Source organism: Cinclus cinclus, chromosome 21 (genome assembly GCF_963662255.1).
Source record: "Cinclus cinclus chromosome 21, bCinCin1.1, whole genome shotgun sequence".
Lineage (NCBI taxonomy): Eukaryota > Metazoa > Chordata > Aves > Passeriformes > Cinclidae > Cinclus > Cinclus cinclus.
This window is the reverse complement of record NC_085066.1, coordinates 5998004-6019280: the sequence shown is the minus strand read 5'-3', so window position 1 is coordinate 6019280 and position 21277 is coordinate 5998004. Positions and strand designations below refer to the sequence as shown.

General features: G+C 44.2%; 1 protein-coding gene across 2 annotated transcripts in view; it reads left to right on the top strand.

The window, feature by feature from the left end:
- ERBB4 (erb-b2 receptor tyrosine kinase 4) overlaps nt 1-21277 on the top strand; it is a 552024-nt gene that overhangs the window by 68281 nt on the left and 462466 nt on the right. The gene's annotated exons all lie outside the window — the stretch shown is intronic.

Genomic DNA, 21277 nt, shown 5'->3' with positions numbered 1-21277 from the left:
CTAATGATTAATGCCTGGAGATCCCAGTGGTCTTGGAAGTAATATAGTTAAGTAAAAGGCAATGGGTTGGATAAAAGGTCTTAAATCAGACTAATGTTGGCAAATGTCACTTGAAAGAGAGGGATTTTGGATGGGAGAAAAAAAGAAAGAAAAAAGGAAAAGTAATATGAGAATAAATTCAAAGGAGGGGAAGCAGACATTCCCACAAACTAATAAAATCTCTGCAAATGAGAAAATCAGCCGGCTCAGATTGAAATTTAATCACAGAAAGGATTTCATTGTAACAAGGAGAAATATGATTACCACTGCAGGAAGGAGAGGGCTTTCTGCCTCCTGGCTGGCATGTGGCTGTAGTATCCTGGTGCTGAGCACAAGAGATGGTGTCAGGAAGGGAAGGAAGGCCCAGAGCAGTTTTCCTACCAGTACCAAATGCAATCTCTGCCCAAAACTGAGCCAGATTTGTCAGACAGACAGCTGTGGGTGCTGCATGAAGTACCCTGGAAGCATTGCTCTAGGAAGGTGCATCCACACTCCCCAGTGGTGTGGGGCTGTCAGGTAGCACACCTTGTGGTTCTTCCACCCCAGCTCCTACCAAGGCATCACTTGGGCCACTGGAAATGCCCTTGGGGTTGTGCCACAGCTGTAATTACACTTCAGACTCATTTAAGGCCATGTGAAAAGTCAATAAAAACAGAAGTGAAGTGTCATATAAATACGGAAGTTTTTCTGTGGTGGCCAAAAAAGGAAGTATCGGTGTGAACATCTTGTATCGCCTTTTGAAAATGAACAGGTGTTGATTTGTTTTTTTTTTTAAGAAAAAGAAAATCCCACCTGTTGTTCGTAGTGCAGCAGTATGAATCCTTCCAGGAGCACGCTGACCACACCACTGGACTTTAGGCTTTATTTAGAAACAATTACAGCCTCCTCAGAGCTCAAAATATGTCCACAGTTTAACAAGTCAATATTTTCTGTCATTCCTCTGCTGAATGGGCTGTTGTTTCCTTCCTTGTTTTGTTATAGATGCAATTCAGACTGGGTTGGTTTGATTGATATGTTCTGTTTCTTTTCTCTATTTATGGCATTGAGCTCCTGGAGTCTCCACTGACTTCATTAGAGTATTTTAGAAAATAAGTATCCTCAGCATTATTTTCCTTCTTTGGCCTAGTGAGGGAAGAAAAAAAGTACATTAGAAAAGCACATACTTTAAAATATAAAAACAAGCAGGTAGTTTGGGCATACAGTGGAATGGGGAATGATACCAACAATATTTTAAAAGTTCCCCTTCAGCATTCTATCAACTGCAAGGTTTTTAAAATAAATTAAGATTAACGTATTTGACAGCTTTTGACCACATTTGAAATTGCTGCTGAAGTGCTTGGTGGGCAAAACTCATGTTCTTCTGCTTTGATGATTTTTTTTTTATTATTATTTTGCATCCCTTTCTTTCCTGCTGAATTTTAGAAATGTTGTTTGCTTCATCTCAGATGCTCTCATGGCTGATCTTGTCGGGAGGAGGGGATGCATTTCAAGTGGCAGGGAGGAGAATTAGCATGTGGCTGTGCCACTCACCTGACATGGTGCAAGACAAGAAATTAATTAAAACCATTACTGTCAAAATGCATGTTGTCCCACATTGATGGGTGCTCTGGGCCCTTCCCTGAATGTAGTGGGCCACAGTGGATTGCTTGAAGAAAGTCCCAATAACTTTTAAACTGGGAAGTTTATTGGGAACGGAGGTCTTTGTGTCAGCACTGGAAGAGTTAATAAGATTAGGTACAAGGAAAAAAAAATTGAAATTCTTTAATTGGCCAGAATATGCAGTGCTACATCTCCAGCTCTCCATGCCAGCAGAGGTGTTTGGCTAGTGGGAATTAAACAAAGAATTGTGCAAACATTGGGAAGTGTTGCTGAAATTATTCAGCAGTCTGTCTTTCTGTCTTTTTTTTTTTCTTCTACTTTAGGATTAATTTGTAAATTTACTCTTGATAATCATTTATAAAATAACCATAACCCTGGAATATTTCAGGTCATGTCAAGATAGTGGTTTTACCATGTTGAGCCTGGTAAAATGAAAAGTCAATCAGAATAGAAGTATGACTCCTGTATATTACTATTTCATACTGCTTTGAAAAGGCTGGAAAAAAAGAGAAGTGAGTCCCTGGCCTTCTACATTCATCCTACTGCTGCTGCTCTCACTGAGCTGTATGTCTAGGAACTCTCTGAGAACATAAATACTTGATTTTATTTCTTTTTTTTAAATCTGTGAAAATGCTGTCTTTTTTCTTAATTAGCTCCACTGTTAAACAAAGAGCAGTGAAACATGTTCTTATGGTATGCAGTTTTACAGAGTATTTAAAGCAGCTCGTTTGATAATTTCATGCTGCATTAAGTTCAGTAAGATCTTCTCATATGCATCATTTTTACTGCTTCCTGTGTCTTTGGCCATAAGCATTTTAATTGCCATGCAAAGAAATAGGAAACAAAATTCAACAGGAAATAAGTTTTTTGGTTGTTTGGCTCCATCTGATGCAGTGTTCTTCAGATGATGGAGTGAACCTTGGCTGTATGTTTTGTTTGGAAATCACTGGGTTGCCTTTTTTTGGCTCACCTAAAGCTCTGAAAGCAGCTGCCATGTGAAGAGGAGAGGTTTTATTAGGGCAGAAGGTTCAGCCACTGGAACAGAAGAGTGCTGGTAATTCCAGTGCTCACAGCCATTTGTTAAATCTCTAGGATTTGGGAATGAGCATCCCAATGGCACCAGGAACACATAGTTTAGGGGTTGTCTTGCCCACCTCATTTTTTGTCTAGGTCTCACACCCATAAGCCAGATTAGTCTGTTTTACACCACAATGTTTTTTGACTTTCAAAGGCCACAAATATCGGAGGTATTGAAATTATGGACTTTTTCTAACAAAGCTTTCCTCAAGTGTGGCTGGGTTTTGAGGAAGTGGCGCTTCCAGCAAAGGAAAATGTTTTGCCAAAAAATGTTTCCTGGCATGGTCTAATTTAGAGCTGCAGACTTAAGCTGGGCAGGCCTGGGGCATTTTCCTTGGAGGTGTTTTTGAGACTAGACTATGGCATAAATACTCTAGAATTGCATTTCTAGTACTTGCATTCATGAAGCCTTTATGAATTCAAATACTGTGCTCATGGTTTCACAAAGGGTAAACTAAAAAAATGGAAGCTGATGTTGTATGTTTTAGAGAGGAAAAGGGGAATAAAAGATAAACTGAAGACTTGATGCTCCGAGGTTCACCCATGTGTGTTTTAGATTGAATTGTGGCTCTGGTTTGGTGTTTTGGCATCAAATAGCTTCCACCCCATTTTTGGGATTTCTGACTTGATACTTACCCACTGTTGCCTGCTAGTGTTTTTAACTGTATGATAGCAAAGAGCTCCCATCTGAGCAGTGTGTTTGCTAACTGGCTGAGCTGCTGTAAAAAGCAGCCTGATAAGGTTAGATCCTGCCCAGGCTGAAGCTGATCCTAGTTTGGTGTTAAATCCAGGCTTTCGCTGCTGAAAGATTATGTAAAAAATAGGGTTTTCTTACTGCTTTGCATTTTCTTTGGTGTCTATGAAAGAATTTTGTCAGACACACTGACTAAAGGCTTGGGGGCTGTGTGAGGTGCATGAATTTATTTGAGCCCTCTGTGCTCTGGGGCTTTAGCCAATTGTAGAGGACTGTAGGGCTGCTCCAACACTGTCCCCTTCTCATCCTCAAATGCAGGTTAGAGAGGAACTTGTGGCACTAGTTGTGCTTTGTCTTCCATACTGAATATTTAAAATGAAGGGGGGGGGGTAAAAGCCCAGCTGTGTGAAACTTGAAAGATTGAGCTTGGAGGTCTTCACCTGCAGCATGGGCAAGGAAGACTGTGCTGTGGCTGGGGGACTGGGGGTGGATCACTGTGCTCACTCTGCATTTTGGCACTTCCCTTTTGCATGGCTCAAAGGGCAGTGGGCTTTGTGTACACCCCAGGAGCGTAAAGCTCTGCTGCTGGCTTTGTCTTAGGAGAATTATTGCAGTGTTTGGTTATAGGCTGTCTGGGGATTGTTCTGTTTCCTCCTAGTGGGTTTATTCTTTGCTTTTTTGTTCATTCTTTGAATTCTAGTTCAAGTAGGTGGAATATTCCTTATTTTCTTTCATTATAAGGTAAACACAATTACTGTGATATATCCTCTCCAATTTCTGTTATGACTGCACTTTGAAACCATAACCTGTTTTTAGCTGAAAATCCTTAGAGGAAGTCTAAGGAGCCAGAAAATGCTTTAGTGGAAAAGCGATATGTTTAAATAAACCTTACAGAGATAATGCTCACCCAGTAGATGAAAATATGAAGTCTGAGAACTGTTGGGAAGAGGAGTAGCTCTGAATCTCTCATTCCTTTCTAAGGTAACCTGATTATCACTGTAATCTCTTTTGTTCTGTCACTTTGAAAAGACAATATCATCCGTCATTCGTGGGGGGGGGGGGAGGGGGAGGGAAACAACTAATAATTGTAGGCTAAAGCAAATATTCCTTATTTAAACCTTGATTTATAAATGAGAGTAATATTCATATACCCAGAAGCATACTGCATATATATATATATATGTGTTAAAAAAAAAAGGAAGGCACTGCCTCTGAGCCAAATACGTGGCACAAGATTTGTGCTTTGTATGGTTTCTGCAGGAGATATCTGGGTTGTTGGGACAGTACCTGTTAAAGGCTTTATTTGCTTAGCAGATGACCTTCTGCAAAGGGGCACTGGCACTGCCTGAGTGTGTCAAAGCGTGTGTGTGTCAGCACATAATTTATCTTCCAGAAAGGAACTTGGGCCATGTCTAGGACTAAACCGTTGTCAAGCACTCAGGAAATGGGAGTTCTTTTATTCCAGGTGCTTATGAAAATAAGTTTCAGTTAGGTTAAATAATAAACGAGAGAAATTAAATTATTTATTTTGTTGGTCCATCCAGTGAAAAGGATGGAAATCCCTGAGTCAGTAATAGTAACGTGATGTGATAGCACATTGAACAGGCTGAGTTAACGAAGGATTCCTATCCTCACCATGACCAAAACCAGCACTGTGTGCCTCTCCCATAACCGAGGGCTGCATTAGCTGGGCAGCACGTGCACACAGATATGGATTATTGTCCTCTGTGAACATCCAGGCCTCTCCTGATCCTCCTGAGCATCCCTGGGAGCTGGCTGAAGTTTTGGGGGCCGGCGAGGCGCTGGGCTCTGGCTGTAGAGCAGGGTGCCCAGTTTGGGAGCGCGGGTTTCTGGCTGAGGTCTGGCACAGCTGCTGCCCTTGCTGGCAGGCAGGGAGGACACCTGTGAGCCCCTCTGAATGAAGGCAGCCTTCACTTGGGGGGATGCAGCTCCAGCAGCCTGCCCTGCGCGGAAGCGCGAAGAAAAGGCCGATGCTCCGTGCCACGCGTGCTCGGGCGCATACTAAGGAAGCAGCAGGGGAGGAATAAAAGGCACTGGGTTGTTGGCTGGCCTCGCTGCTATTCAGAGCCTCACTGAATTAGCAAGGCTGGTGTAAACCATTCTGCACGCCACAGTAATATGGTAATACTGGAAATGCAGGAAGGGAAATCCTGGCCCTGTTAAATTCGTGGGTGCTTTTTGTGATGAGATCAGTGGAGCTTTCATCTCGTCTGTTTAGTGTTTGGGAGAAGATGTAGTTCCTCAGCATCTGAAACTGATTTTGTTGAAGTAAGGGTGTCATTTGTTTAAGAATGCGTGATAAAAAAAATGGTGACTTTCCACTCTGAAGCAAAAGTGGGACAATTCCTTCTTAGTATTTCACTGCAGTTACAGCTGGTGCGAGCTCCTCTGGGCGATGCCTGTCAGAGGGAGCTGCAGCACCTGGGAAAGGCTTTGAAAATCAATCAGGGCTCCCCTCTGCTCTCTCCTGCTGCCGCTTCCCCCTGGCTGGAGAAGCCTTATCCTGTTGGCAGAGGTTCAGTGGCACAGCCCTGCTGATGGCCAGATGCGATTCAAGCGGCAGCTCCTGTGGCCACATTCAGCCCAGGTGGTTTCAGCTCTGCTCCTCGTGCTGCCATACATTTGTCCTTGCAGTCTCAGCACACACAGCAAAATCTTTCAGCTGTGGCTGTCTCTAGCTAACACTGTCCGAATCTGCTTTATTCTCTTGGTGGAGAGACATTTCCCATCAGACATTTAAAATAAGAATTTAGTGTGAGTGATGTCTAGTGATATCTTAGTAATTTCTTCAAATGCTTAATCATAGCTGTGTCCCTGAATATCTTCTCCATCTCAGCCACAGCTTCGAAGTTGTGACAACTGCTTCAAGATAAGTGTGGTGTGTATAGAATTTTTTATTTCTTTTTATAAGAAAAACATTATGTACATTTGCCGTATGCTTTGCTCCCTGTACTTTCCTACCTAGTGCAATTGGACCTGCAAGTGAACCACTAGACCTCTAAAGACAGACCTTTATTTGGTGTTATCTGTTTTTTGTTCAAGTCATTGCTGTACTTCCTTTGCATTGCCTCAACAGAACCAAAGCATAACAGAGAGCGATAGTAATCATAATTAAACAAAATCCAACTTACAGGAGCTTAAAAACCAAAGGATATTGTTCCTCAGGGGACAAGGGATTATAACTGGTTCTGTTTCGCCTTGCTTGTTGGTGTCACTGGAGGTCTCTGTAGGCTGCAGATAAGTGTCACAAATTTTGCTGGCAGATGTTGATCTCTTAAGACAGAAAACAAGCTCTCTCTGCCCACCTTTGAGCCTCTGTAGTCTGGAAAATGGATTTCAGCAGCACTCTGGTGAAGCTTTCTTGCTTCATTCAAGGCTGAGCTTCCTGCTAAACTGACTGCATAAATGTCTAGGTGACTGATTTGAGGAAGTGAAATAGCAAGGAAAAATAATTTTAAAATTAAATATAAATATATATTTTTTGACCTGACTGTATTTTTTTCACCTTGCTTAGCCACACAGCAATTTCACAGGGTATTTTCAGCAAATTAATTCATTTGTCCTAATGGCATGCATAGATGCGTGAAGGCATTTGCCTGTTTGTAATGATATACACCACTTACACTTCTTTTCTGAAGGAATCTTTCTTGCTTGGGAGGGTTTCTTGCCCTCTAGTTCTTAGCCCCAGTCCACAGGATTTGGCTGATCTTTGTCTTCCCTGAGGTGGACTCACTCCTGGACTAAGTGGGATGTGTTATTTCTGGTCTCTGCTTAAAGAACAACAACAAAGAAAATTCTTTCCCAACACCATTGCACTTTAGCCAAATATTTGCATTGCAATTTGTGATGAATTATAAATGAATCAACAACGTGTCATAAATTTAATATCCAAAAATATCCTGCACGTCTCGTTACCTTGATTTCCCCCTTTATTCATAAGGCTCAGGCAGACTGCTAAGATTGGCAGATGCAGAGTGTGAACGAGGTATTTTCTGAGTCAGTGGGTGCAGCTCGAGTCCCGAGTTCCTTCGTGAGGAATGGTGTCCCTCATTCTGAGCTGTCAAAGCAGCACTTGGTGGAGGCTGCAGTTGCACAAGCACTGTGTGGAGAGCAGCGTGAATACTCGAGCTGTGTCTTCCTCCAGGACTGCCTCTTCAAGCAGGGGTCACCTCCCTCCTCCCTCACCTGTGGGCTTGCACCAGTGGGATGGCCAGTTAATCTTGGGTGGCCCCAGCAAAAGGAGGATGGAGTTACCTGGTCCAGCCCTGGCCCAAAGTGAGGCTTTGCTGTGTGATGGCTGTGATGAAGGCAGAGCTGGGGATGTGTGTCCAGCTCAGAGACTCCTCTGAAGGCACAGCAGACACATTATCACTATGTTGTGCTGAATAGCTTCCTGACAAAACTGAGCCTGGCTTTTATGGTCTGTCGTAAAGGATGGATGCTTTTAGGGCTGTTGGCCAAGGTGTGCAGTGGGGGCCGTGGGGCTGCTCCACCTTGTGCTGGTTTTGTTAATAAGCCAAGGCACGTCTTTGTTTTTGAGTTTGTGTAACTCACCGAGGTCATGCTCAGGTAGCGAAGGGTTTGGAGTGTCTGTGCAATTAAAAAACTAGCTGAAGACAGAAATCCTCTTCTGCTAATTCCAGTCTCTGCTGGAATACCCCAGTGATCAGTACTGGGCTTTCTGTACAGTCTCAGATGATGAACTGCTGATCATGTCCTTTCTAAGCTCTCCATAGTTAGGTCCTTGTTTACCTTAACAGTTCAGCTTCTATTTAGTGTATTGTAAGCACAATCATTAGTTCCTGTGCTTTGCTAAGGGAAGTAAAGCAGCATGTTTTCTGCTTTGTTTTTTAATGCCATTAAGTGAAAGGCTGAGGCTGAACTTTTAGACTTTGTCCCAGGAAACAGGTAGCTCAGAAACTCTGAATACTGATACAATTTCTGTTATACAGGTTCATAACTGATGCGGTTTTCAAGGTGTGAAAGTTGTCAGGAGTTTTGCTGTGTGCTTGGGGAGCAGGAAAATTAAGCTTTTTTTAAGGGGTTCTGGGTTAACAGTGACATCACCTGAAAGACTGTGATGTAGGAGGCTGCTCTGAAGTGGAAGTATCCTGGTACTGCTCCACAGCAGAGCAGACCTTTGTGTTCCCATGTCCATTTTTTCCTTATGAATCACACCAGACTGATTAACTCATTCTCATAATTAATCAAAACTATCTTTGCTGGCATCGTTACTGAGTTGAATCCCAGTGTAACATTTCCACAGGTCCTATTAAGTTACAGTGGAAGGATTAAAGCTCATTTAATTGCCCACTTTGTTACCACAGCAGCTGTTCTAATTTTACCATCTTGTGTCATCCACAAGATCTGCTTTCTGCTCCCAGATACCTGGGAGTCCCAAGAGTTCACATTTTTTAGGTGCAGTCATTCTTGACTCAATTCCCAAGCCTTTACTAAACCTGTACCTCAGTAGGTTTTAACTTGGGGAGTGTAACTTAAGTCTCAAGCCAGAGGGCTTTGCAGGGATGCTCCACATCAACACCAGGTAACAAATACTGATGCTTCAAAGGAATCTGCCAACAAGGATCTTCTTGCTGCTGTTACTGCCAGAGCCACCCTGTACATCACTTTGAAGGACTCTTGGTGACTTTCAGGCAATTTGTGTTATAAGTGAATAGATTTTCCTGCCTGGAACGAGTGATAAATGCTCAGAATTCAGTGTTATAAGGAAGCAAACTGTTAGATACATAGAAACTCTTGGTTATGTGAAGAGAGTGCTGTAGGAATATTTGGGATGGTGAAGAAAATGGAAAATTGAAGGGAGAATGGGAGGATAAATTAATGGAGACTTAATTATTTTAATGTTGTTTTCTACAAATGTGCATCTTCCCCATACAGCTTTTAGAGTTCTTGACAGACATATGTGCACCATGGAATCAGCAGACAGGCAGCTTTGGACTGTGCAGTGGATGCACAAAGAATATTGATCCATCCAAGCTTTCACTACCTTGGTAATAAAATACTTCAGAGTCCAGAATTTCAAATGGCCAAAGTGTTCTTCAACCTTGTCTGCACTGTACTAATGACAAACTGGCTTTTGTTCAACAAAAGGCATCAGGACTTCTCTTCCAGCAACCTTTTTTTATTAAAAATATATTAATGTAGTAGTCATCTTCCTTCATTGTGGTGAGGTTTGAGGTCTTTTCTATGTCCCTGTTCTGTGTAATGCTGTTTGTTTGGTTATCTGGGGTCCTTGGAGGGTAATTTTTGGGGAAAAAAAGAAAGCTAAAATACCCATCTGGAACACTAATGTAACTTGTTGCTGTTTTTCTTCTCAATTATAGCAGCTATTATGGGAATTAGCTATCATTTAGATGATTTTTTTTTTTTTTGCATACAGAAGAAAGACTTCATTAAATCCCTCCAAGAAGAGACAATTGTCATTACCACAGGGCATTTTTGTGGGGTTTCTTCATGCTCTTGGCATTGCACCTGATAGATGCAGTGCTACAGTGAGAAAGGCATTTTTTTTTCCTGAAGCAGTAGGAATTTCCCTCTTTCATCTTTTAGGCTGGTACCCCATGCTTCTCCTGCATGGTATGCACTTGGCCTTAGATCCAGCAGAGCAGAAAGAGGTAACTGAGTAGACTTTTTTTATGTCAGAAATGTTCAGTGGATCCACCCAGCCTTTCAATACTGACTGAAGGAATTCTGGGTTTTACAGCAGAAATGGTGATTTGTTCCATTCCTCTGCTTCACATGAGGAATTGGTAAGGGCTTCAAGTAAACTTTTAGTTGTCAGCCAGCTCTGTGGCAGGAGGTTTTATCCAGGTTACCACAATGTATGTCAGTGTCAGAAAGGGATTGGGAAGATGGGGAATGCAGTGGTGGTTAAAACACTGCAAAATTTCCTGCCTTAAATTTTCTCCTGCCGCTGCCACCAGTGTTCCCTACCCAGTCATGCATCTCTTTCTGAGGGCTTGTTTTGGGGTGTTTGCCATGCTGTGCCATATTTGCAGCATTCTGTTGTATTTGCTTCTCCTTGGGTTGAGTGTGGATAGGGAAAACAGTCCTTGTTTTCTGGAGAGCCTGTGCACAGGAGTGTGGCTGGGTGGTGATGGTGAGCACCTTCACCTTGGCAGCAGAAGTGAGCAAGTCTCTCTGCAGTTCTCACACTTCCTTTGGGCCTCTCTCTTTGGATTTCCCTGCCAGATGTTTCCCATTCAGTCCATATTGGTTTCCATTACCACTTAGAAAATTGACTTGAGGTGGAAATTACTATTGCAATTATATTGCTGACTTTTGCATAAATTAGTGTCATTTTCTCTTAAATGCCCTGCTGTTTTGGACAGGAGTAGTTTATAGAAAAAATAATAGTAGCCATTCAAAAGCGTTGTTTCTGAGTTCAGGGAAAGGCTTGTTTTTGTGTCCTTTAAGATGCCTGGCTCCCAAAGCACCATACTGTTGTTGAGGCAAAAATCTGAGGAATTCCAGGCAGGAGCAGCCCTTGGCCTGTTCCCCATGGACATCCTGAGCTGCCCCTCACTGTGCTCCAGTGGCTGCCCTGGGCAGGGAAGGAGCAGCAGAGGTTGAGTGGAGAAAGCAGAGGCACAACTTTGTGTGGAGTCATCCTTCATGGGAGCCCAGTGCCAGCACACCAGAGTTAAATGGAACTCTGTAAAACCCTTAACACGGCACTGGATGTTCTCTTTAGGAATCACAAAGCATGTAACGTCCTTATGTTCTCCAAAGGGTTTATTTGGCAGCCTGTTAGCATCTCACTGTGACGTGACTGAAGGGGGAATAATCAAAATAACAAGGTGCAGGGAAAGGAGGCTGCAGTCACCACATTGGAGTACCAGCTTCATAGCACTGTACCTTTGAACCTGTGACTCTTCTTCCCTTTCCCTGCATGGGTAGCTGGCCTTGAAGACAACATTATACTGGTCAAGTGGTGATGGGGACTCAAATAATTTTGCCTAAGGTTCCCAGTCTCTGCTGGATTCCAGTATGTCTGAGGATGAGCCAGTCTGTGTAATCCAACACAGGGTTTGCTCATTCACTTTGGTCTTCTGCAATTATCCAGATTTTAGGCCCAGAAGTATCTTTGCAGCTAACCAGGAGCATCATGAAGTTGTAAGGTGAATATTTCCATCAGTGGGAAAGGAGCTCTGTGCTTTGGGTGAAGATGGCTGCTTATGAAGAGGCAGTAAGTAATCAGGGTAGGAAAATAAAAGGGGTGAACAAAGTAAAGGATTAGGGTATTCAAGTAGCTGGTAGATTAATGGGGCACAGTGCATACCTTTGGGTCTTCAACTCTGATTTAAAAAACAAATCAGCTTCCAGCTCATCTGTAATAGTACTTTTCATACAGATGCCTTTAATCCTACAGTTTCCATTTTCAGAGCAAACAAAGATGTGTTTATTTTCCTTATAAGCCCTTTTTCCTATCTTCCATGCAGTGTTTTTGAAGCTAATGACTGAGACAGAACAGGAGTAAATGTGCAAATGGCAACTTGTCAAAGGCAGCTTGGAGCCACAGGCTGGGCACCCCCAGCATCAAGAGGGGCATCCCTGCTTGGTTCCTTGGTTCCAGCATGGTCCTTGCACCTCCAGACAGGGAGTCACTGGTGTGTGACTGCAGGCTACCCCAGGCTGTGCACTCTTGGACGCACACACACGTGTATATTTATGTTTTACTAAGAAAGTGACTGCTTTGCTGTCACTGTTGCAATTTCCCCCCAGGTAAGCATCTCACCACATCTGAGCAAGTCCCACCCACCACACTTAAACTTCCACACAGTCAATCTGCTGGCATTCCGTTTGGAACCACTCCATTTGGGGAAAGGTGCTGCATTACAGAAAACCAAGAGGAGGTCATGCCGTGGAAGTGATGCTAAAATGTGTAAGATTGGTACATGTTTTGTAGAGGAATTCCAGAGACAAGAAAGCTGAGGGAAACCTTGCAGTCCTTCCCTAATCCTTCTGCTGTTCTTTATTATAAGTGTTTTTCCTTCCTCTCAGTTTGCTGTGGATTTGGACTGGGACAGCTTTTCCCTTCTTCCTGCTTCCCAGCTTTTCCTCTCCCCTTGCCCAAAGGAGTTAAGGGGCTGTAGACCTGGAAAACATGGGAAAGAATGACATCCCCCTTTTGTAAGCCTTTCTTATGTTATTTGGGATTTTCAGAATCTACATGTTTTTATGTTGGTTCTTTTTAAAGATACTTATAATGAATGCAGTGATTCAGTGTCTGTGTGCCTGAATGTGCATGTGTGTGTGTCTTGAGGTGATTTTATGATAATACTGTATTCCCCTGTAGTCTGCTTTATGCCCAGAAATGGGTCCTGCAGCTTTCACCTGCCCAGTCAAAATAGTTCCCCACCACATCTATTGCTGAAAGAAATGAGAGATGAGCTGTATGTGAATTTTGCAATATTTAAGAGTTCTATACATTGTATTATTGTGTTAGTATATTGTATTATATATACCTGTTGTTCCAGACAGAAATCTTGGATACATTGCTGGAAGAACAAACACCCAACCATAATCTCTGCAAATACTTAGGTTTGCAGTAGTAATGTTTACAGCCCAACAATTAACCAGCCCAATTCCCCCCCACTCAATTATTTCATACAGTGCCTCAACTGATTTAATCAGCTCCCTTTCTAACAAGTCCGTCCTTTTTAAAACAAATGTATTTCCAGTAGGATCAGATTTTCCTTCCAATTCTTTTTATTGCTGGTTTCTTTAGAGATGATTTAATTGCTGTAAAAATGGTCTTCATACTTGCCATTCTTGATTATATTGCTACTTAACAAGCTGTATTAAATGCGTGAAAAAATCAAATCAGAAAATTGAGCACTAGACAGTAACAAGGAAAACATTTTTTTTTTTTTACTTCAGTACTGTTGCCACTGATGGGAAGTGTGTGTAATCAAGTTATTTTTGAATTATCTTCAAGCTGGGAGGAAAAGAAAACTTGGTATAATGGATAATTTGAAAGTAACTACACAGAAATGACACTAAAAATAATGGCTCCTAAGTTGATCTTGTAGAGCTCAGTCTCTGCCTCCTCAGCCAAACCATTTCCTTTACCCTGTGCATGCAACTGGAACATGTTCATCTGGAGCCTGTCACAGTGTGGGGGCTCCCAGGTGTTTGGAATGGAGTTAGTGCTGGGGAAGGAGCATCCCCTTGTCTGATCTTGGCAAGTCTTCCCCAGACAGAGCAGTTCTGGGTACTCTGCAGCAGATCCAGCCCATGGTGGGCACGTGGGCTGCTGGGGCAAGTGCTGGGTGGTTTCATGATCCTAACAAGTTCCTATAACTCCACAAAGAGCTGTGACACGTAGCTGCAGCAGTGTTCTCCAGGGAGGGGAGCCCTCTCAAACCACGGCACATGGAATGGAAATTGGGTACCTCTGAGGTCTGAAAACGAATGAGATCCTGATGTGGTTCATCCTGGGGTGGCTGAAGGCAGTGGTGAAGCTCTTGGGGCTTCCTTGGTGCTTGGTGAGGGCTGGAGAACCCCAGCCTCTTTGGGCAGCTGCTAAAAATATCAATATTCCTGTCTGCTATCGTGGCCCTTGTTGTGACCCCTCCTTTCTTTTCTGCAAGGAGAAAGGTCAGAGCCTGAGGCTGGCAGACTCCTCCCCTGTGAGAAACAGCAAATCTCATGTGCCAGGTAGGATGCAGATGGACAGTGTGGGCACAAAAGTGTTGTTCTCCATCAGAAATGTGAATGGCACCACTGGGATGTAATAACTTGCTCACAAGGAAAAGTTTCTTTCTAATGTCCATCATTTAATGGTTGGCTTATGCCCTTGAAGTGAGATGTCTTATATCTGTAATACAGCCACGGTAATTTCATTCTAAAAGTACCCTATTTGATTAAGAACCAGCCATGAAGGCAAATATCAAATCTCGAGCTGGAAAGTTGGCCTGGCATGAGAGGATGAGAAGTTGCCATTAAGCAGGGCTGGGCTGGGGTGTCCCCTCTGACCAGGGACACAGTGCAGCACGGCCCATTTGTCACAGCAGGGACATAATTTTGTTTTCTACTACTGACATGTATTTGTCCTTTCCTTTATTGCAGCAATAATTTCTTAAAAATACCATTAGAAAAAAGACAAAAGGAAGTGTCAAGAGCATGAAACTTTCATCTTAATTTTGTCCTAACCTTTACAAAATGGATTAAATAACTCCTGTAGGTAACACCAGCAGTGTTTCTCCTCTAAGTGTTGATAGCCCATCAAGGTGCTTGTAGAAGTGGAAAGCTCTTTACCTTGTGCTAGTCCTTAGAGCATGAAATGTTGGGAGCATTTAAAGAACAAAAATAAGATGATATAGTGTGGTATAAGAGCACAGAAATGTTAAACCAGTCTTGTTGAACTGGAGATCTCTCTGCCACCGAGGTAGGTTTTTTTATAACTTGTGAATTTTCATGCTGCCTCTATAAAATACTGAGATGCTCTTGTGCGATGGTCCCTCATCAAATTATCAGAGAAATTGGAGGAAGGAAAGTGTTTTCCATCATCAGAGATGAAGAACTGCTTTTCCCAAAGGTTTATGGCAAAGCCATGTGCCTGGCAGTGTGCTGGTGTCTGAGACACAACTCTAGTCAGGACCCTGGGATTTAGAGAGCTCGTGCTGGTGGTTTTATGGAGCAACCTGTGCCTGTGAAATGCTGCCCCTGAAGCAGCTGGACACATTTTAAGCAAAATGAGAACAGCTACACGGTATGGAAATGGCCTGGCTAAGGTGATTTTTATCCCAGCACACCTGGAAGATGTTTTTGCTCTTTCAGCTAATTGGAGATGATTAAATTCAGGGAGGTGGTAAAAGGGTACAAGAATAAGGTGGCTGTTTCTTGGAGTGAATACCTTGGGTTAAACCAGTGCCTTTTAAAATAAGAAAAAAACATTTACACCCTGTGCATCCACTGTGGTAATTCACAGATCCTTCTTGTGTTGTGTCTTCTGTCCCATCTGATCTGTGGAGTGGAGAACAAAGGGGAGAGGTGGGGTGCTGTGTTGGGAAGCTAACTACCATATTTATGTTTTCTGTAGCTGCATAGGAGTGAAATCAGGCTGACAGCTGCTGAATTGCTCCAAAAGGACTGGCCTCTCCCTGCATTCCCAGGCTCTTAACTGTGTGGTCTGCTCCCAGCCTTGCATTTGTGGTCTTGGTGCCATTTCCATCCTGCCTCTGGTAAATGGCTGCAGCACAGTTTGCTGTAATGAACTGGGGTGATGAACTAGTGATGGAGAGACTGATTCAACTGCCTTTGCAGGAAAAGTAAAAAAGAATTGGTTTTGTTCTTTTTAAATGAGTGAAATGAAATGCAAATACAGTAGACAACGGGAGAACATGTATTTGCTCAGCAGCTTTTTTTAGTTCTTCTCTGCAGTGTTTAGCCCCCACAAGCAGCCTGTCCCAAGCTGTGAGAGTGGTGACCAAGGCTACTTGAGTAGCAGGAGACAAGAGGCTTGAGACAGAAGTGCATCATATTGTTCTTAATATATAAAAGTAGGAGGTCCAGTTGGAAACACCTGGGAAAGAGCATTTGTGCATTTGTAAAAATTCTTGGGCAGAACAGCCTGTACCTGGGAAGAGAACAGAGGCAGCAGTGCTGGGGTGGCCTTCAGGGAGCTCTGGAGTTGCAGCAGCTCCAGCCCAGGCTCTGGTTTCTCAGCCTTCCTTCAAGATACTCCCAGGCATTTCTGTGATTCCTTCACATCAGAGTCTCTGTGCATAGTTTAAATGTTCTAAGCATTTTCTGTATAAAAAGTCAAGCTCTGTGTGTGATCCTCTAAATCATTAAAAATGGGTCACTGAGCAGTTTAGCAGGGGCACGCACTGGAATCTCCCCCTCTTCTGTATATCATCACTCATCTTCACCTGCTTGCCTGCAGCACAAAGGGCTCCAGCAGCCCCCTGAGCTGTTACTGCTGTTTTACTGAAACCTGCTGTGTATGGGCACTCAGACACGTGCCACCATGCTGCAGGAGAGGCAGAGGTGTATACATGATGCTCACACAGCTTCTGGTCAGGATTCACAAGCATAAAAACCACAGCAGATTATATTTTGAAGCCCTCTATCACTGTGCTGTCGACCTAGTAAAAAGTTATTTCCTTGTTGGCACACGGAAACTGGCAGGCTGTGATTAAAAATACGTTTAATTAATAAATAAATCATTCAAACAAAGGTGCACAGAGGTGCAGAGAGGTAGAGATTTGGGGGTGGGTTTTGTGCTCTGGATGTTGTGTTGTACTGAAATGTGTAAAAGTATGACTCAATGGTGTGTTCGAAGTGCTGTTCAAGCATTTTTCCTGTTCCTGTAAGGGAAGGTTGGTTGTCAAGCAGCCATGTGCAGAGGTGTGGGGATGCAGCCATGCAGATCTCTCCAAGGAAATGGCTTTTCAGTGGACACCTGCAGTGGGCACAGTGGTTGGGGCTCCTTCCCCCTCTCCCTATCCTCAGCCTGGGAAAGCCCTGTAGCTTTCCAGGGGGGAAGAGCTGAGAGAGGGGAGCAGGAGGAGGCTGGAATCTGCTGTGGTGCTTTTGCCAAGAGTGGGGAATTGGTCCCAGACATGGGATGACACCAGTCCAGCCACGTTTTCCAGGGAAGCTGGCTTGTCTGTGCATTGAGTAGGGGGAGCCAAATTAATCTCTAACAGGAGTAGGCAGAACCCATTGCTGGAATCAATCACTTATTTATGGTGGTGACAGCTTTAAGCCTGAGTTTCCAAGTTCACTAAAACACCACTAAAATCTTTGACACATTTAAAAATACAGTGAGGAATGTGTTTGTAGAAGAAAATTCCACAAGGAGTTATTAAATGCAGAGAAACAACCTGTGGCTCAGGAGGTTCTGCTCTGTGAGCTGCTAAGGACTGGGGGAGGATTCTGAGAAATACGGAGAGATGAATGATGGTACCTGTTCCAAAAACATCCTTGGTGGACCTTCACCACAAGAGGATGAAGCCAGCTCAGGTTTTCCATGTGCTCTCTTGCTGCCTTTGGGCTGGTTTTGGAGCTCTGCGTTCCCAGGCTCACCTCCACACCTGAATCCCCCCCCCAAATGCCTTCTTTCAGCAGGTTCCTTGCTTGTTATCAGGGGAGAGATCTCAAGCACCTTGTCTGGGAGACTTACAGTGATAATGAAAGTAGTGTTTTCCAGCCCTCTGCTGCTCTTCCTTGGATTAATGGAAAATGGAGAACAGGGCTTGTGCCAGCCAAGAAGGAACCCTGGAAATCCATATTATTTGATCTGGTGTCTGTTATTTCTTTGGCTTCTTGCTGATGGGTGCAGGTACCTGCCTTATGAAAACCTCCTGGTAGGGAAAAGATTGCTAAACAACTGTAGGTTGTTTTTATTTTTACCTTCTGTGCTAAAAAAGGGCATCATTATGTGACAAAATTTAATAATCATAAACATCCTGTGAATTGATTTATTAAATTATGGGGAAGGAGTGTGGGATGTTATCTTTTGGGATTTAAAAACCAAACAAAAAAAAAAAAGGGAGCCAGTTCATTTGTCCCGTGCTACAGTTGTGGCTGAAGCAGCACAAAACAACATCCAGCTCAAAGGACAGACACAGAGGTTGTGGCTGGTAATCACAGTGACACCAGGGTGAGTTTTTCTAGACCAGCTGTGAAATTGGGCAGTAAATTACATTGCATGTGATGTATTATTCCCTGGTTCAGTAAATAAGCCTCCTGGCAGAGGCCCAGTGAGGCAACTGCAGGGAGCTGTTCTGGACTTGGGTAGCCAAGTGCTGCAGGAGGAGCTGCCCAGGGCTCATGTGCTCCCACACCTGCACTTGTCCTTTTTGCTGCCTTTTCCTTTGATCATCACTTCACCTGGGGGCTTTTCTCCCCCCCATTTTATTTATTAGTCTCTTGTGGCCTAAGGTCCTGCATTGCCTGTTTCTGCAGGGCAGCAAGGGCTGCTTGAGCACAATGTGCTGCCCTGTCTGCAGCTGTCTCATGGTTGGTGCATGAAGGATGCTTCACTCTCTGATCCCTCATCTGCCCCTGGCATGGCTGATCCCTGTCCAGAACCACTCTCTGATCCCTCACCTGCCCATGGCATGGCTGATCCCTGCCCAGAACCACTCTCTGATCCCTCACCTGCCCCTGGCATGGCTGATCCCTGCCCAGAACCACTCTGTGATCCCTCACCTGCCCATGGCATGGCTGATCCCTGTCCAGAACCACTCTCTGATCCCTCACCTGCCCCTGGCATGGCTGATCCCTGTCCAGAACCACTCTCTGATCCGTCACCTGCCCCTGGCATGGCTGATCCCTGTCCAGAACCACTCTCTGATCATTCACCTGCCCATGGCATGGCTGATCCCTGTCCAGAACCACTCTCTGATCCCTCACCTGCCCCTGGCATGTGTGCTCTGCTCACAACCATGGTGTACTGGTAGTGCTTAGTGCAGGCAGTGTGCTTTTGCCCTGCCTGCTCTGGGCAGAAAGAGCTGCTGCTCCTGGCCATGCCTGAGGCTGGATCCTGGGATTATCCTCATTTTTTAACTGGGGAAGCCCAGAGTAACTATCGAAGAAATTGAACTGAGGCCATCAGGGTCTGACCTCTGGATAAAAATAAGAGTTTGTTGTCAAATTGACAATGCAAGAAGAGCATCCAAGGGCTCAGCTCATGTGTGAAGCTATGGAGTGCATCAGGTGGAAGCTGTTTACATAGCTGCCAGTGCCTGGATCCATTTCCCAAATTAGCACTCAGCAGAAGAGGGGCTCTTCCTCCCTCTGTGGTACTTTGTTCCTGCCTGGAGGGAATGAGTGAGCAATCCCCTGTCTGAAGCAGGTATGTGCTGCTGTGGGGGTAATCACTCTGCACATCACCTGCCTGGCAGCAGGTGCTCTCCAGGAGCTGAGGACTGATGTTACAGTATCTTCAAGAGGTTTAATGACAGCAAAATGTGATCAATATTCAGTTAAGGTAGAATTTCAGTATTCAGTGGTAGTTCCTGATTGCATATAACACTTCTCTTTCCTGCAGTAGCTGTTAGAATCATTGGCTGTGGCAACTTTGTGGTACAGCACTGAAATCTTAGGCTGTAGTTTCTTCTCCAGATACTATTCTCACTGAGATGTCCCCATTAGAATTGAAATTAAATGTACTCATATATTTATTTGGAGGCTTCTTTAGTAAGGAGGTGTCTAATAAGAGCCTACCAATGGAACCAAATTGAGTTCCTTGAGTCACAGCTGGAATTGCAACTTTTTCTCCCTTGATTATCAAGGAATATAATCTTCATGGAAGAATTCAGAGTTGACAAAGACATCTGGTTGCTAAATAATATAAGTAAATACAGCATAACAGGGAGCTACTCCCACATTCCTAATGAGCAGAAAGTAGGGTTGGGATGAGAGAAATGCATTAGCTGGTAGAGGGAGGGAAGAAAAAGAAAAGCTGTGGGGGGAAGCCAGAGAGAAGGGAAGAGTGAAGGGAGGAGAGTACAGAAGAGAGGAGATGAGGTGCCCTGTGCTGGAGCCCAAAGGGACACAAGACACAACACCCAGGGACTGTTTGCTGTCAGGAGCAGATGGTGGTGGTGCTGGAGCTAGCTGGTGGTAAACAGCTGAGGGACCAAGTGGTCCCTCAGAAGTAGCAGGACACTGTCTTGTGGAGCATCTAGCTGTGTTCCTCAAAGTTTAGAGGCTCTTTTTCTCCCTAGGTGACTGTATAAAGGCATTTTTCTTCCTAAGTGTCTAGCTTCTTGTTTTCACTCCTTTACTAATTTAGAGAGCAGGGAGCCAACTGAAAAATTCTGTGCACGGCTCCTGTATTTAGTTATGGGAGACCAAGTGCTGATAAGAGCAGCCAGGTGAAAGCCAGTTAGCTGGACTGGGCTGGGCTGAGCTGCTCTTTGCAAGCCACAGTGTTGGAGCAACTGCCTGGGCAGCTCCAGAAGGGCTTTTCCACTCCTTCCAGTGGAGGACCAGCACAGAGGTAATGATACCTTGAGCTCTCATTCCTGATGGTATCTTTCCCAGTGGGCAAAGCCCAGATGCTGCTGTTGTCTAACGCCAGGGGAAGAAGGTGCCCCCTTTGCTCCATGACAAAGCCAGTGTGGTGTTTGGGAGGGGGTTCCTGTGGGATCTCCATCCTGGCTGTGATGTGTTGTGTGATGGATGCTGCTTTTGCTACTGAGCTTTGCTTTCTGTCACCTGGCAGCTGCAGACCATACAGTGGGGTCCTTTTCCTTCTCGGAATTCATCTGAATTATGGTTTCCAAGAAGCATCTGGAAGTGTTTCCTTTTTGGCTTTATGTTTGCACACTGTTCAGCCACAAGGGGAATTCTCTAAGATTTGGAGGAATCTTCAGGCCAAGGGTCTTCTTCCTGCACCATTATAAACCTGGGTTGTTTTGGCAGAAAAACACATTTGGGAGACCCTGGCAAGGCAGACTGTCCTCAGGATAATTCTTCAGGCACGATGTGGAGAATCTCTGCTGAGATAATAAACCCCACATGAGGTTTATTGCCTGCGAGCCTGTCACTGCCTGTTTGATCCTCATTTTCTCCAGCCTTGTACCCAGCAGGAATGAATCCAGCAGTAACTTACCTTGCTGTGGCAGTGGCATGTCCCTGGTGATCCCAAAGAGGATCGTGTGCCTCTCGTGCTCCATGTGAGGATGCTGTGGAGAGGCCACCCCTCGGGGCAGGCATTGCTCATCTGTTTTCTTTACCTTCCACAGGCAAATCACAGTGGAGAAAAGCATGAATGGGGGTTGGTCTTATTCCCTTACTGCACTGCACCTCTTACAAAGCCTTGTTATTCCTCACCTCTTTGTTGGGAAACCACCCTGGGGTTAA